Source organism: Scylla paramamosain, chromosome 36 (assembly GCF_035594125.1).
Source record: "Scylla paramamosain isolate STU-SP2022 chromosome 36, ASM3559412v1, whole genome shotgun sequence".
NCBI lineage: Eukaryota > Metazoa > Arthropoda > Malacostraca > Decapoda > Portunidae > Scylla > Scylla paramamosain.
In genome coordinates this window covers 6259408-6264407 of record NC_087186.1, presented here as the reverse complement: position 1 = coordinate 6264407, position 5000 = coordinate 6259408, and the positions used below count along the sequence as shown (strand labels likewise).

Here is a 5000-nt window from a genome sequence, read left to right as displayed (position 1 = left end):
ACTTCTTTTTGTTATCCTTGGCCAGAAACCCTCTTGCATAAAAGAAAAAAAAATAACGAAAAAAAAGAAAAAAGAAAAAAGAGCAGTTGTGATTCTCTTGGTGAGTTTCTGAACACCTTTAGGGCCGATGCGCACTATAGGGACGGTAACGCTCAGGTCACGGTCTGCTCACGGTACGGTCCAGTCATATATTATTACGTACATTTCAATGGAAGCATGCACTCTGGCGCTCACGGTCCCCCTTGAAATGCATGTAGTAATATGTGACTGGACCGTGACCTGAGCGTGACCGTCCCTGTAGAGTGTGGATCGACCCTTATAGTTATGATTCTAGGGAACAGTTGAACATCTTACAGGTATGATCGTCTTAGTGAACTGTTGGACACCTGAACAGTTATGATCCTTTCTTACAAACATTCACACCACCGTAATATTGGTTTGCATGGGCACACAAATAGGGGTAAAGGAGAGGTTAGTTCTGTCATCCTTACACAGCTACAGTTCTTCTTTATCAACATTTATGGCACGGTGAGAAAAATAGTTTGCATGGACACATATATACACAAGAAAAATAAGATGTTAATTTTGCATGTACTTTTTAAACCATTATTATTTAAACAACTACTACAAACGTGTCCTTAGTTATTAACATTAAACCCTTAAAAAAAGTAGTTTGCATGGACACACACCAAAAAGGAAAGAAAAAAAAACAAGAGACAAGAAGAATGGGAAGTTAATTTCATCACTTTAAAAGGTTCCAGTACTATTTGCACCACGAACACATAATTTCCTTCAAAGTTATAGGTTATGGGAAAATATGTTTTGGATTTGAGTGATTAGGCGGAAAGTTAGGCAGATAGGTAGTCCCGGTTACCATCGCTCAGGTTTAAGAATATAAGACTCCGAAGGCAGGATAACTTATACAAAGCATCAGTGTTCTTACCTGAGAGATTTGTGTGTGCTTGATTGGAGGGAGTGAGTTAAGTGAGGGGAAAATAGATACATAGGTAGATAGATCGATGGATAGGTGGATGGATATATATATAGGTAGATAATTAGACAGATAGATAGATAGATAGAGTAGATAGATAGATAGAAAAATAGATAGGTAGATAGATAGATGGTTAGGTAAATAAGGACAACACCAGTTAGCTAGGAAGACAACACCAGAGAGAGAGAGAGAGAGAGAGAGAGAGAGAGAGAGAGAGAGAGAGAGAGAGAGAGAGAGAGAGAGAGAGAGAGAGAGAGAGAGAGAGTGAGTGCTCGTCTCCTCGTAATTATTCCTTGACTTAACTTGTCTTCTCATGTCTCGCACCTAATAACTCTCTCTCTCTCTCTCTCTCTCTCTCTCTCTCTCTCTCTCTCTCTCTCTCTCTCTCTCTCTCTCTCTCTCTGGTGTTGTCTCCCTTCCCCTTTACTCTTCCTGATCATCAATCGTTAGCTTGTAGAAGTTCATAGTTCATGGTTTCTTTCCACTGCTGAGAGAGAGAGAGAGAGAGAGAGAGAGAGAGAGAGAGAGAGAGAGAGAGAGAGAGAGAGAGAGAGAGAGAGCGCTGCGTAAGTGTGTTGGTTCATTATCTATTCATCCTCTCTCTCTCTCTCTCTCTCTCTCTCTCTCTCTCTCTCTCTCTCTCTCTCTCTCTCTCTCTCTCTCTCATATCCACGCTCAGCAATTCGTTCAATATCACTAACTTTTAATAGGGTTCGCGAGAGAGAGAGAGAGAGAGAGAGAGAGAGAGAGAGAGAGAGAGAGAGAGAGAGAGAGAGAGAGAGAGAGAGAGAGAGACTCACCTCATTTCCCTTTTACAAGACAAGTCAGCGTCCTGAAAGCATTGCATTTTCCAACAGTTGTTTTAGTTTTCTTTCTTTCTTTCTTTCTCTTTTATTTATTTTTGCTTTCTTTCTTTTCCTCCTTTTTTCTTTACTTTTTTTTCACTTTGTTTATTATTATGTCTATCCTTATTCCTCCTTTTTTTCTTTTTTTTTTTTACTTTTCTCGTTGTCTATCTATCTATCTATTCAGGTTTCTCCTTTCTTTCTTCCTTTTGTTTCTTCCTTTTTTCTATTCGTTTATGTGTCTGTCTATTCAGTTTTGTTTTCCTTTCTTTCCTTCTTTCTTTCATATTTGTTTTATCTATCCATCTATCTATCTATCTTTCCGTTTTCTTTTTTGTCTTTTTCTCTTTTCTCGTTCTTTATTTCATTCTGTCTGTTTGTCCTTCTGTCTGTTTCTTTCTCCGTTTTCTTTATAATTTCTGTTACTCGTGGAATGTCCCTACTCTCTCTCTCTCTCTCTCTCTCTCTCTCTCTCTCTCTCTGCAGTACAAACAGCACCCGCGTTACCAAGCCATTCTGAACCAGGACAGGAAAAAACAACTGAAATAAGCAAACACAGCTCTCTTTCAGTCTCCCATTCCTGCCCCTTAGGCTATAAAAAACGGGGCTCGGGTATATATTTCCTTCTCCTCCTTGTTTTTTTTTCTATTTATTTTTTTCTTTCTCCTCCTCCGCCCTCCTCCTTTTCTGTCTATACTATATTTTTCGTTCGTTTTCTCCGTTTTCTTTTTTTTTTGGTTGGTTTCTTCTTCCCATCACTTGTTCCCCTGTTCTTGTTTACCTCGTTGTTGTTGTTGTTGTTGTTGTTGTTGTTTGTTTGTTTGTTTGTTTGTTTGTTTGTTTGCTTGTTTTCCATGTTCCTCCTCCTCCTCCTCCTCCTCCTTCTCCTCCTCCTCCTCCTCCTCCTCCTCCTCCTCCTCATGCTTCTTCTTCCTTCTTCTCCTCATCTCTTCTTTCAGCATATTTCCTTCCTTTCCATCTTCCCTTTCCAAGCATAACCTTCAGTCTTGCACAACCACCACCACGACCTCCTCCTCCTCCTCCTCCTCCTCCTCGTGCTCTCATCTCCCCTCGCCTCCCTTCGTCTTTCCTTTCTTCTGTTCTGTAGCGTGAAGCAAATATTTGGCACCTCGCCCGCTAGTACTGAGACTCCCGTTCTTATCGAGAGAGAGAGAGAGAGAGAGAGAGAGAGAGAGAGAGAGAGAGAGAGAGAGAGAGAGAGAGAGAGAGAGAGAGAGAGAGAGAGAGCCACCCTTCCCCCAGCCCAGTCAAGCACCGCCGTCTGCACAAACAACATCTTTTACCGGCAGGAGGTGGCGGTGGTGGTGGTGGTGGTGGTGGTGTGGTGGTGGTGGTGGTGGACAAGGGATAGGTGTAGGACTAATGGATGGTTGAGTGGAGGAGGAGGAGGAAGTGGTATTGGAGAGGAAGGTGGTGATGGTGGTAGTGGTGAATTAAGATCAGAGGTAGGAGGAAGGACAAGGGAGGTGGTGGTGGTGGTGGTGGTGGTGGTGAAGGAGGAGGAGGAGGAGGAGGAGGTAGAGAAGTAGTAGAAGGAAGATTAAAAGGAGGAAAAGAGAAAAGGAAAAAACGGAAAGTATTAATCTCTCTCTCTCTCTCTCTCTCTCTCTCTCTCTCTCTCTCTCTCTCTCTCTCTCTCTCTCTCTCTCTCTCTCTCTCTCTCTCTCTCTCTCTCATTATCTATTAACAGTGTTTACCGAACCGAGGAATTAAGAGGTTTTCCGGGGCTAGTCTGAGAGAGAGAGAGAGAGAGAGAGAGAGAGAGAGAGAGAGAGAGAGAGAGAGAGAGAGAGAGAGAGAGAGAGAGGGGCGGATACAACACAGGCTTGAGCTGTACATGATTACGACACGTTCTGGAGTGTTGTCGGGCGGCGAGCGGTCAGCGGTCAGTGGCTGGAGTGGGGGAGTGTCTGGGGCCGGGGGCGGGTGTCGCTGGTTGGGGTGTCTGGGGTCGTGGTGTTGGGGGGGAGGGTGGGATGTGGCTGGAGTGTTCAACCGTGGGGAAGAAAGTCCCTCTCGACAACTGTTATGGTTCCCGGGAATGGTCCTTTGGTGCTACTACTACTACTACTACTACTACTACTACTACTACTACTACTACTACTACTACTACTACTACTACTACTACTACTACTACTACTACTGCTACTATTACTACTACTACTACTACTACTACTGCTGCTGCTACTGTTACTTTTGCTGTTTCTGTTATCATTGTTATTACTTAAGCACAATAACAACAGCAACAACAACAACAACAACAACAACAACAACAACAACAACAACAACAACAACAACAACAACAACAACAACTACTACTACTACTACTACTACTACTACTACTACTACTACTACTACTACCACCACTACTGCTGGTGCTGGTGCTGCTGCTGCTGCTGGTGGTGCTATTGAGTCTAGAGGAAATGGGGGTGTGAAGTGGCGTCATTTGAGAGTTTCCCTTCCTTTCAATTTGTTTATTTTGTTGACTCGCTTCCTCCTCTTCCCTCTCCTCCTCCTCCTCCTCCTCCTCCTCCTCCTCCTCCTCCTCCTCCTCCTCCTCCTCCTCCTGGTTTTTTCTTCGCCTCTAACATTTCCAACTCGTTATCATGTTTCTCTTTCCATTTTTTATTCTTCCGTTCCTATTGTTCCTACTCTCTCTCTCTCTCTCTCTCTCTCTCTCTCTCTCTCTCTCTCTCTCTCTCTCTCTCTCTCTCTCTCTCTCTCTCTCTCTCTCTCTCTCTCTCTCTCTCTCTCTCAAGAGTCGCTTTACATCATTATCTCCCTTTGCTTCGCTGACCACTGTCTCTTGCCCCCCTCCTCCTCCTCCTCCTCCTCCTCCTCCTCCTCCTCCTCCTCCTCCTCCTCCTCCTCCTCCTCCTCCTCCTCCTCCTCCTCCTCCTCCGTTATATTCACAGTTTACGGCTTTCCACTCTTCCCTCTTCCTAAGACTAATTTTTCCCCCCCATAAAGATGTCTTCCTTCCCTCTTACTCTTTTTTCTCCTCCTCCTCCTCCTCCTCCTCCTCCTCCTCCTGCTCTTCCTCCTCCTCCTCTTTTTCATCTACTTCATTTCCTCCTCCGTCCTCTCCTTGCCCGAGTCATCTCCCTCGTCATTCCCTCCGTCATGTTCATCTTCCTTCTCCT

General features: G+C 44.2%; 1 protein-coding gene across 4 annotated transcripts in view; it reads right to left on the bottom strand.

Annotated features, from left to right (window-relative positions):
• Positions 1–5000, bottom strand: part of LOC135090746 (uncharacterized) — a 121170-nt gene that overhangs the window by 24372 nt on the left and 91798 nt on the right. The window lies entirely within an intron of this gene.